At 37.9% G+C, this 12,741-nt stretch overlaps 1 protein-coding gene across 33 annotated transcripts in view; it reads left to right on the plus strand.

Annotated features, from left to right (window-relative positions):
* Positions 1-12,741, plus strand: part of sulf1 (sulfatase 1) — a 172,381-nt gene that overhangs the window by 97,827 nt on the left and 61,813 nt on the right. For 10 of the 33 annotated variants that reach the window (XM_073940084.1, XM_073940070.1, XM_073940087.1 and 7 more), the window contains exon 1: positions 5,443-5,750. The exons of 15 other annotated variants lie outside the window; for them this stretch is intronic. The gene's annotated coding sequence lies outside the window, so the exon portion shown is untranslated. Of the gene's footprint in view, positions 1-5,442; positions 5,751-9,606; positions 9,749-12,741 lie in introns of those variants that run through there. 8 more of the 33 variants (XM_073940080.1, XM_073940085.1, XM_073940068.1 and 5 more) reach the window with 3 other exon arrangements.

A 12,741-nucleotide genomic window follows, 5' to 3' on the forward strand; every position in this document is an offset into this window, starting at 1 on the left:
AGTGGAAGAATGTTGCAGAGCATTTCTCTGTCTCTTTTGCAGCTGCTTCCCATCTGCTATATATGCAAGATTAGTATCGCTTTATTCTTACATGTGTGGCTCCAATAGGCTAATAATTTACACATGCTGTCATGCCACACTGTACTTTGCTGTTTCTTTAGCTCTGAGATAAGAGCAGTGACACAGCCAGAGGGGACCAGGGGATCTTCGGATTCTTGAGTGTCACTGAATATGCTAGGGGCTTACAAACCACAGGGCAGTCTTGACTATAGCATGTCCCTTTCACCTAATACATCACTGTCATCATTCAAAAGCCTAAGACCAACTGTGTCCAAACTCGCCCCCAAATGGCCATTGTCCTGCAGAGTTTAACTTTAACCCTAATTAAACACATAAAACATCTCTTCAGACAAACTACATACTTTCAAAAAAATGTGCGGAAGCTTAACTTTGTTGAACTTTAGTCTTCCGAGAGAAGTATTGACTAGGAACTATATATAATTTATGTACCTCTGAGCCCTATGAACCATCTAAACCCTTTTCGGACACCACTTGCAGTGGCAATGGTAGGAATTTTGGGACCTACACACAATTTTCTGCAATGTGCTCCCTCTGTAAAGATTGCATTGCCTTCTTTCATTGGAAAAAACAGGCTTTGAACCCCCACTAGACTTAAATGCATCCCTTCACCCCCCAACCCCTCTACCTACTTACTATTACCCTGCCCCTGGTCAAAACAGCTTCGGATTGGTGATGATGCAACGTGACCAGATCCTGACAGCAAGACGGTAGGGACAATGTTGGACCTATAGGGGCTGTTTACACCTGGTCACTTCCTGCTTTTTTCTGATCTGATTTGTGAAAACAATTCTATTTGCATTTGGCCACATAAATGTGCCTCTGTTAAATGATTCAGATCCTATGCTATATTCAAATTTTACTCTGTTATTTGGTTATTTATATTATCCTCAGATGCGTTTCAGAGGACATTCGAACCTACCCATTTCATGATCAGATGGCTATCCGATCAGAAAAAGAGCATGAAGTGACCAGGTGTAGACAGTCCAGGATAACTGCCTTCACTTCATTCATTACATATTCTATGATTTTTACATAATAGTTCCATATTTCAATCCTCTTTTGGTCATTTAGTCCACTAGATTCCCAGTTTACACTGAGTTTATGAAATGATTTATAAACATGGCTGTGCTGAAATTGTTTCGGAAATGCTAATGTACTTAACCAAGCAGTAGTTTTCTGGTGCAATATGACTAGGGGCCTGTATTTCAGATCTAAATGATATTTCTGATAAAGACTGCAGAGGAAATTACTTCTATATTCAGTTTCAAGCTTGACAGGCAAGGAAACCAATACATCGTTTGAAGTGGTAGTCAGTAAGTAGCCTTGCACTCGTTCCCTGATTGTACATGGCAGCCATCTAGCTTAGCAGCTAAAGTAACACTCTTTTCCAACAGTTGTTTCAGGTTAAAGCTGAAAATGGTTACTGCCTGGGATCTGGAGGCATTTATACTTACTTTTGTCCAAGAAAGTGCATGACAGTGCTCTTAATTTTTCTGGCAAAAGGAACCATCCATGGAACGGTCAGTCTGGACATATGCGGGCAATTAGCTTGAAGTTAGCTTCGCCTGATCTGAAGCACAGAATTGTTTTGACAAGAAATAAGGGTAAGTTGTGTCTAAGCTAAGCAGTTGAACTGCTATTAAAATGTGACAGGTCTCTTGAGAAGTTTCCTTACATTAGCAAGTCTGTTATTACTAATTATTTAGTTTCAGTGAGGCATGAATCCCCCTCTGCTTTTAATAAAAATGAATGGTACCGATATGCAAATAGTGGTTTAATGACATATTGACAGTATGTAAACACACTTCGTAATAATGGGGTGAAATTACTCCAATTTAAGCTTCAATGATTAAGGTTCCACCCCATAGTTATTAGTTGATTAGAGCCAATGGCACATGACACTTGTCTGTATAGTGATAATTGCGTTAACTAGCAACCCACTTTGATGTTAAATCTCAAAGAACTGTGCTGACGAGCCTGACAATGGTGGCCGCTGTCTGGGAAATCAAAGTGGTGCAATTAGTTTGCAATTAGCTTACTGGTTTACTTTTTGATCTGTGATGTCCTAGTCTGATGAATGACATTCAATGATGTTTCTAAATAGCTATTGGGTTTTGGTACATCCAAAGTGAATATCTTTTTTCTTTTTTTGTTTTTTTGGTAAGGCTTTGTTTTTGACACCTTAGCTGTTTCATGTACCTTGGCAATAAATATGTGAATATTTTAGGGTAGTGATGGAGTTATTTTCTGAGATCAGAGCATACTTGAGGTCAAAGCATTAGGCAGCTGACTCTATAAAGTCTTTGATCCAGAAAACGGCTGCATTGCACACGTGCTTTTGGCACTCGACACTGTGGAAGACAACACCACGAATGACATTTTATGTTTAGAGCTTGCACGCTCTCACACTCTCCCTCTCTCTTTGCCCCATTGCCCCTAAGACACCAAATCTCATCCAAGCATAATGAATGAGACAAATGAAGCAAGTAGGCCCCCTCCAGCTGATATACACACACAAGGTTCTCGCTGCACCTGTGAGCCTCATTTAGGTTTGTAGAAGAAAGAGGGCCCTTGCAGGGGTTAATTCTGTGTCTCTCTTTTGTATGTTGGAAAGGGGGCTTTTTTGATTTTGCTCTGCACAGCCTAAGTGACCTCCTGCAGGGTCTTTAGGCTTTACTGACACAAGAACAGCTCATAGTGTCCTATTCTAGAGGCCTCAACAAACTTAGTCCTAAAGATCCACACAGATTTTGTTTCATCTTATGAATTCACAAATAATTGACGTTCTCTTGAGATCTGAGATCTAAGTAAGCTTACTTAATCCAGCTAAGCTAATCTAAAACCATGTCTTAGATTAGAAAACTTTTTTCCAGAAACAATAACAGGTATTTTTTGTCAGTGATCATGTCCACTAGGGTTGTTCACAACTTTTCTCCCTCAAAGGATTTTAGAAATGTCTGTGTGTGGGGGTTGGTGTCCGGCTTTGGGGTTTGAGGTGCGGCATGTACTAAGTGTATAGTTGTAAGGGGGTGGGGTCACACTTTGTGAATTCAGTCAATCTAATTTGAGCTCTTCCCCTGAAGCCCTCGTCCCTTTTCCCCTTTTCCAAACCTCATGTGAACCAAGACCGGGGGTTCTCGTGCTCCTGATGAAAATAGTCTTTGTTGTTCTTAATCTAATATCCTGTGCATTAAACAGCAGTGAAAAAAGGAATCCTGCAAAAGTATCTGTTTTCACCTAGGAGTTCCGCTGAATGCAATGGCCGGAAAATACATCAGTTGCACAACAGAATGCAAATAGCATTAAGTCATGAAGAATGCATTTTGCTGGAAGTTGAAACATTCTAAAACTATGTTCTGATAAAATGCTTAAATAGATTGATAAAATAAGGAAAACTCTATTAAAACAATTACAGTGAGTGGTATTAAGCCTGAATCACATTTCCTTCCACTGTAAAGTCCCAACTGTAAATGAAGCTATATGAAAACTAATGTTTTGCATTGCAGTTTTTATCTGTTTCTCCTGCCTCTCCTGAAACTGTCATTAATCTAGAATGCCTCTTAGATCTACATTAGCACAAAAAAAGGTGAAAGTATAAAGGAAAGAAGATGTTAGCCTTCTCTCTGGCTACTTGAGTAGAGTATGTGATGACGAGCTCGTCTTGTTTGTTTGATTTAAAGCTTTTGAGGGGTTTGTCAGGAGTGAAGATTGATCAGTGTTTGAGTTTGGTCTGGCCTAACTGAAACTTTTACCAGGTGTGAAAGCAGTTTTAAAGAATGCTAATAGGTCACTTAGCAGCCTTTGTTTTCATTTCCTCGACTGATGAACTTTGTTGCCAAGATAGTGCTTAATCAGGGTTAGCATGTTTATTGAACTGTGGTTTCATAAATGACAAGCCATTTTCTGTTGATGTTTTACTAATCTGAAGATTTAATTCCCCTAAAGACTGCTTTTGGTTGTTTTCTGCACCAAATTCCAGCAGTTTTAGCTGTTTCTTGTTTTAGTTGCAAAACGATCAGTAGCATAACTACTTTATCTGTGTTTGTTTGTTTTGTTTATGTATACATTATCCTGCAGATGTTGAATTTAGTCCTAATATCTTCAAACACTAACAGACATTTTTATTTATTTATTTATAATTTTAAGTGAAAGAAGAAAGGATTATGTATGCATTTTTTTTCATATAGACAAAACAAAGCATGACAAATAAATTATTAAACAATTGCAATTTTAAATTGTGCAGTTTTGAATAGTATGATCCATCAAAAACATAAGTTAATTAATTAATAATCTAGCCCTATTTAGCCTTAACTAAACACAATAAATATCTCTTCAAGCACCAGACATTTTTATTTATTTATTTATTTATTTATTTATTTATAAAAGAATAAATTATGTATGCATGTATGTATACTTTTTTCTTCTTATTGACAAAACAAAGCAAAATTAACAAAACAAAATTATTAGACAATTGCAATTTTAAATTGTGCAGTCTTGCATGGTATATGATCCATCAAAAATTTAAGTTATAATATATATTGTATAAAAATATTCAATATTTAATTTGAAAAAAAAAAAAAATCTAAATGGTTCATGGTAATGGTTACAAAAATATGTCAGTTAAATTTGTCAAACATTTGTGGAAACTTTGTATTAATGTTTCTTTTAAAAAGAAATCTTCTAACCAAAGATTACATTAAGTATTTGACACTGTTTTATAGTTATGAGTCTTGTAAACTCATCTGCCATTTACACTAAAGAAAACACTCCACTAACCTAAAACACAACAGTAAATAAGTCAGCAAAACTTAAAATTCAGTCCAACATTTGAAGCAGTTTCAATCCAGCACAGCAAAAGACAGTAGCTGAAATAAAAGCCACTAAATAGCGCTAATGATCCCGGGCTCAGTCTCTTATCTCTGTAAAATCTGTTTTGCTCTTAACTTAAGGCAGTAGATTGCGAAGGACAGGAATGCTGCTGGGACAGCTGAAGATTTATAACAGGGAGGTGTGAGTTGGGCAAATGTAACAGTGAAGTGCAAACAGCAGGGCATTGTGGTCTATGCGAGACTTTCTTTCTTTAACTGACCACGCTGTCTTTATGGCACTTCTTTCCTCTAGGCTTTACAGGGTACTACAGTACAATGCAACTATCTGTGCAAGTAAGATTTGAGGAACCCCAGGCTGCTTCTATGGGATTCCTGTGAGCTACAAGTGGCAACATAACTGTTCAGAGACATGCTGCTCTCTCTCCCTCCCTCCCTCATTCGCATTCTCAGTCCCCTCCCTCCTCCTCTCCTCTCTCTCCTCCCTCTCTCTCTCTCTCTCTCTAAATCTCAGGTTACTGTGGCTGGAGTTTTTAGACATCTCTGACTAGTGTTTCCCTTATGTCCTTGTCCCTGCCTCCAGCCTGGGAAGAGCCACCCAGTACCCTCTCTGATTGGACTGGGTAGTTTGTCTTGATGCACCACTGTGCTGAGTGCTGGAGGACGTGTTTCAACAGATGGTTGGGGTTAGTGTGTGTCATCACATTGGAGAACGGATTAGAGGAGGAAGGTTGTCTTCCAGGAGCAGTGTGGTCCCCACAAACACTCTGAGGAGCTCAAGAGCAAACAACCCACAGCGAGAAACAGAGAGAGATCAGCTTCATGAACAAGACTGACATCCAGGTAGTAACACTTCTAATTCACACTCAGTTTGTTTTTCCTTGGAGGCTTGGGGGTTTTCAGACAATCTGCAATGGTTTTTGGCTGTCTCATTTGGAGAAGCCCATGTAAAGCTGAAGTGCTGTCAGGGTTGGGGTTCTGAATGAGAGATTGTGGTTTTTAACTGATGCAATGTGTTTTGCATGATATGCAAGCTTTAATGAAGCATTTAATTAGATTTTGACTGCATGAACATGACTTAATCTTTTGGACGTTTGTATATATTTGGTTGAGACTGAGCCTGCACATGTTGCCGGCAAACACATTCAGTGGAATGAGTTGTTTAAATTAGGTGTTTCTTGCATTAAGTAGCATTAAGAACATCTCTGGGACCAATTTGCAACATATGCAAACATAGTTGCCACTCCAAAGAAATCATGTCACAAGTTTCACTCAACTCCAGTACACCAAAAAAAGAGAGACCTGCCAATGAAGAACTAGATGTCTAGCATTAATGTGTTGCTCCCGGGCATGTATACAGCGCGAGGTGTTTGCTGAGGGGACTGTACAGCTGTAAGGCGAGGGGGCAGAAGAATGATGCCAGGAATGCCACAAAGACAGAGTTGTGTGAATGATGTTTATTTACACACATAAATCAGGCATGTCAACATCACTCACTCACTTGCACGCTGAAATTCATTTGAGAAAACCACAAATACATCAGCACCAGTGTTGAGATTTTACAATGAGGGCAGTCATTACCAGTGATGACTACAGGACTTGAATTCAGTTCTCATTTAGTGTGTTTTCATTTCTGTGGATTTAGTTATGCCTTATTAGTTGATTTTTTTTTCTCCACCTTTAATTTCGTTGGTGCTTGACAAATCCTTTGAGAGTTGATGCTTATGCAGACGTTACCTTGCGTTGAATCGATTTAATGCACAAGTAGATTTGATTTATTGAGAGTTTGAAAATGACCTTGATAAATCAATCTTGATGGGTTGCATTAGTTGCCAAAAAAGGCTTTTATGGCATCTTTTATATGAGCCGTATGTAATTAGGTGTTGTAGCTGTGAGGTCTTTCGAGGAGATCTAAACGAAAGCCTTGTTTGAGTTTGAAAGCAGACAATACCCTTGACCTGAGCGTTCTTTGCAAACAGAACCATGCCGTAAATTTGTCAAGGTTCTTCATTAATCATTTGCACCAGGTGCAATTACTTTTAACCATACAAGCCTGTTTTTAATTGATCTGTTTCTTAAATAGGGAAAAGGGGGGAAATTGTCAGTTAAGCAAGTTTGTCGTTTCAAACCTGTATGACTTTCTTTTGTGGAATATTGTCCCAGTCAGTCTTATTCTTAAAGTGGTTCCAGATTGTCCAAAATAAGTGAAATATTAAAGTGGTTTATTCATCTTGTGCACTATATCCCAAGTCCTCTGAAGCTGTGTGATAGATTTGTGAGATAAATGGATCAAAATTGTGGAGCTTGACAGCCTGGATCCTTATTCCATTACCTCACTGGAACACAAAAGTGTAAATATTTCATATCTCTTTTCCACATAACGAAAGACAAACATGTTTGGAATGATATAAGATTGAGCGAATTTTCATATTTGGGTAAACAGATACATCATGCTTCTTCCAGCATCTTTGACATAAAACCACAGCAATCTCTCAAAGTCTAAACAGTCACTGCAGCTGTTGCGAATAATTTGCAGTTCTAGATTTGGATCTGCCAACACTAATATTGTTTCAGTAGCTGTTAGGTCTTTTGGAGAGTTTGACCGGGGATCAGCTGTACTGTGAGTGCGGGACCAGGAGAGAGCTTGAACTCTCTGCTCTGTGCATGTGTGTGAGAGATCAGTTGGATTCATTTCGAAGAACAACTGTGGGGATAATTTCTGTGATGTTCAATTTAGATTTCATTCTTTGTCTTTGTGTCAATATCCATACGCTGTGATTTAATATCCTGCATGGCTTCTCGGTTTTCCTTAAAAAAACTTTGGACATGTGTAAAGTATTTAACCCCTGCCATTTGTGTTCACTTACCGGCTCAAATCAAAAGCAGCGGGAACCCTTATGCCACTGCGCTGCACGGCTCTTGTGCCATTTATTAAATGCCTCTTTGCCTTTAACTAGTCGCATATATTCGCTGCTGCTCTGTCAAACAAATCACAGTTGCCAGGGTGCTGGACATTTAACAGCCCGTATGTATAGTCTTTTCTGTCAAGTGCTGGAAAAATGGCAGCATATGGAGGTGACCACTGGTGCCAGCTGTTCCCAAGATCCTCAGAGGAGCACCATTGTGTTAGTCACACAGCCATTCCAACCACATGGACATTAAAAGTCTTGTTTAGATAGGCAGTGAGAGGAAATTGAGCCACACTGTCTAGTGGCTGTTTATCTCAGCTTAATAATAGTGTTCCTGCAGGAAGTGAGGTGGTAATTTAAAAGGGAAGGGTGGTTGACATCATTGCTATAATTGAGTTGACAGGGTTTTAGTATTATGTTGTTTTGCTTATCTGTGGCTCATGGCCTGATGCTGTGCTTCTGCAGGTCTCCCTTCATGAATGGGAGTCATGGTTGTTTAGATGATCCCTGCTGTTGTAAGTACGGCAAACTAATGGAAAACTTTGTTAGTGTAGGAGCTCTCAGTAGCACCCCCATGTGCTTGAAACGTGTCATGCTATTGAGTCAATGTACAATGTATTGGGTCATATTACTCCTGTTCTTCAGCAATTTCATTGGTTACCTGTTAAGTCAGGTATCGATTTTAAGAATCTGATTTTAACTTACAAAACAGTACATGGGCTAGCTCCTTATTACATTTGTGTCTCTTTCTACTCTTGCTCGTTGTCTTGGCTCTGTTTTGAGATTTGCCTTGTTCTAGCTATGTTGCAGACTGAACACCATGGGTGGTTGGGTGTTTTCATAGTGTGCACTGAAATTATGGAATGCATTACCCATAACCATTAGGAATGCCCGTTCAGCTTCACTGTCATTTTATTCATTTGCAACATTTTATTTATTGTCTCTTTTCTGTTTTATGCTACTTACCTTGTAGAGCTTTGAGTTTGAGAAAAGTGCATGACAAATAAATGTATTGTTATCATGTAGGCAAATCAAGTGCAGACACCACTCATCTTGCCAAATCAAAAAATCCATTTGGAGATTCTCCAGGCAAAATAACAGTTCTTTGAAGACTGGCTGTATTAAAAATCCTCGGCAAGAGGTGGTACTCTATTTTAAACCTAAGGTTATTGAGATCCCTTAAAACATATAATAGGGGTTTAAAGCAACCTCTGAGTGGTTGTCTAAAGAACTCAAAATGGAATTTTCAAGAATTGAATTTGACCCCCTTCCTAACAAATCCAAAAAACATTCTGGAGTTAGGTGTTAACTATTAAGCTGCCTTTCCACTGCACATGACAAACGACAAGCAACAGACCAAAAGTCATTCATTTCCAATGGAAAGTCCAAGAGCTGCATGGAGTTTCAACCATTTCCGTAGGCAGAAAATTTAGATCTGATTTGAGCTGTGGATCCGTTAAACTGTTTGAACTCCTGCGACTAGACCGTATGCAACCGGATGTGATGTTTTCCAGTGTTGCTCAAGCAGGTCCGTGCATGCAAGATGAGAAATTATTTATTTTTTTAGTAGTTATATTTGGAATAAGAAAAAAGTCTATATTAAAAAAAAAACATTTCTATTCATAGATAAGTAATAAAAATATATATATATTTTTTATGTTGTCTCTACGCTCTCTACATTCACTTCAAACTTTATAGTGGTCTTTGAGTTTATAGTATTCAGTTATTCATTCAACCATGGTGAACGAACAGAGAATAAAAGCTCTTGTTTTTGCACTTCTTTATTTCAGGCACCGCGAGAACAGCTTCTCTCCCATGGTGCACGACAAAACAAAAAATTCTGTGTGACTGCCACAGGGAAGCGTATTCCCACAATCGTGTCAGAATGTCGTGTGCAGTGGAAAGACGGCTTTAGGCTTCTTTAAACATTCGGTAATGTAAAAGATCCATTTGTTATTTGTTTTTGTTTTTTTTTTTTAGTTATTTTATTATTTTTTTGAGATTCATACTGGAACTGGTCAGCAAGAATGGCAAAAATGTTGTTGGCTTGTTCAAAGAATCAGCAGTATGTGTTAGTCATGTTTCATGATGCTGAAAGCCTGAAGGATAATTTATGCCTCTTTTCCACTTATACTGTTCTGGTACTGGTTCCCAGCCTGTGCGTTTCTCTTTTTTATTCCAAGCAGAAAAGATCACCCCTAAAACCTTTATGCTCTCAAACTTACCTGGGTAAATGAGAAAGGCTATGGCAGTCTTATTGAGCACTGAGCAATAATGTCCTGTATGTCTACATACATTTTTTTTAAGTGCACAAAAGGATAACCCAGAGTGCGAGAGTGCAAAACCAAGGGTTTCATTTTCAATATACCTTGAAAAAGATTTTATACCAGTTCCAGCTATGCAAGCTGTCAGGGCTAAAATCATTGCTGGAACTTTGAACAGAACAAAAATCGGACATATCTGCAGAAATACCAGTGTATGCAATGTTTGTTTTCTGGCTGGTTATAGTAAGACGAACAATGCATTGCAGTATTATGTCATCATGTATTCTCCAAGGTTGTGAAAAGTTGTAATTTGTCTGGCTGAGAATGAGTGTAGAATAAGCTCAGGCTTTACAGTGCAGAACCATTCTGATGAAAAAAGTGGTATGAGAAGAACTATCCTGTGTGAAGAGAAGTTTTTTTTTATTATTATTAATTGTTGGGGAAATTAAATACACTTGGAAGCTTTTGCCAAAGAGTTTCTCATTGGACTTTAGAGGGTAGAGCTAGAGCTAATGTACTGTTTCCTTGATTTATTGTATTTTGATGTTCTTATTGGCTATGGATGGCATTGTCCATACCTTGTTAATTCTGCTGTGCAATATTGTACAGAATCTGCAATCCTATTTAAGGTTGAAAGAAAAAATTGCCTGCCTATATCATGCAATTAAGCAGCCGTCAGTATGCATTGCAGTGAGGGAGGCTCAAAAAGGTGGTGTGACCAGGGGGTGATGCTTTCATCCTCTGCTAATTCAGAATAGAAATGGAGAACCAACTGCGGGGAAAGAATAGGCATGCAACTCTGCCGACAGCTCACCTAATAAAAGACAGCATGCAACGCTTTCAAAAACTTAACCTTCCACCCTTCCCATTTAATTTTTTTCTTCTTCTCCTGCAAGAATGAATTGAGCGGATCTATAACGGCCTCCTTTGGACATGACAGTTCTAAACATGCAATGTACCAGACTTAAACTCTGCTGTTGAACAACTTTAATTTGCTTTCATGTCTTTTTTTTTTTTGTCTTTACCATGGGGATATGAGTCTGACCTCTGCTGTGGCTTGCTCTTGAGTGGAATGCCTATAAACCTTTCATTGCTTTGGGTTTGTCTCGCCAGAGCCCAACATGCAAGCCACTGGAGAGCTGTACCATCCAAATTAAGTGGTTCTGTGGTTTTCCTGTTTGGTTGCCATGGTGTGATCGATGTGGCAGTGAAGAAATTAGACGTAGGTCAAGGGTAGGGAAATTGCATTTGGTGATTTACAGATGACAGATGAGTTATGATTCAAAAGGAAAGAATAAACGATCAGCCTCAATTTGATTTTATCTTTTTCTACAACTTTTATTTGATTTTTTGTAATGTTACTTGCAAATCTTTTCTAGTTGACTTTATATATTACTTTACACATTGAAATTGTTCTTTTTTGTTTCTTCAAATATGTGATAAATGTTGTCTTTAATAGATTTTATAGTTGTTTTAAACTTATTCACATTTTCAGTTTTATGACATTTTTATCATTCTTTTATTTTTAACTCTTAGGCCCGGTTTACACTAATACGTTTTAGAATAAAAACGATCCACGGCCACACTGGCATTTTATCTAGCATTTCTGAAAAGTTCTCGATCCACACTACACCACTTAAAACCACACACGTGACCCCACTCACACTCTGGCATGTGATGTAACGTATACACTCATCTGAGCTTCAGGCAGTCAGCGGGTGCACACCTACCCAGATGAGAGCAGCGCACGCCAAACTGTTCATCAACAATTTTCTGCTAAATCTCATCTCACTATAGTTGTTAAACGTGATATTTTATTCATTTTCTCTCTATTTATTGACTCTTTGGTCTTTTGAATCTATTTGTTGTTTGTTTTTTGGCTGATCGTAAAGATAAGTTAATATATTAAATTATGTAACCATACACACTGATTCTGCATATTGACTTATTACTTGCCTTTATTTCCTATATTTTGTAAACCTATTGTACATTATACCTTTAATATGTCCATTATTGATTATTAAAACTGATATTCAGCAAAAGAGAAAGGGCATGTTTCATTTTTTTCAATGAAAGTGAAAGTAGGCAGTTATGTTATAAGCTCTGTTTTGTTATAAATATGCAAACATTGAACATGACGGTCACAAAATTATGCAACTACACAACGCCTTAACATTTTTTGCATCTGTTAATTTGTTAATATCAAAATGAAAATAGACAGTTCCTCATATAATGTTTTTATTTTATTGTTAATATAGTGTTATGAATGAGGTTATAAAGTACACTGATCCCTTTGAAGATTTACCCAACATGTGCTCGGGAGTTTGTTTTCCATATCAAACTTGCAAAGTCTGAACTTACAAGGAAAGGATGCAAGACACTTATTACTGAAATAAAATCCCCAAACAAATAGGCGAATGTTGGCAGTCATGCCTTTATTTTTAGATGTCTCCATTTCCCCTATCCCCATTGACATAGAGCCGCAGCATTTTAAGGGATGGTCCACTACAATATCATATTTTAAACTTTAGTTGATATGTAATGTAGCTGTGCGAACATAAACAACATGTCTAAATGTAATATGCTCAAAGTTTAAAGCAATGGGAGACATTAGCTTTAACAGAGTTAGTTTAGCAAAGCCTACAGCAAACAAAGTTTGGG

Source organism: Danio rerio, chromosome 24 (genome assembly GCF_049306965.1).
Source record: "Danio rerio strain Tuebingen ecotype United States chromosome 24, GRCz12tu, whole genome shotgun sequence".
NCBI classification, from domain to species: domain Eukaryota; kingdom Metazoa; phylum Chordata; class Actinopteri; order Cypriniformes; family Danionidae; genus Danio; species Danio rerio.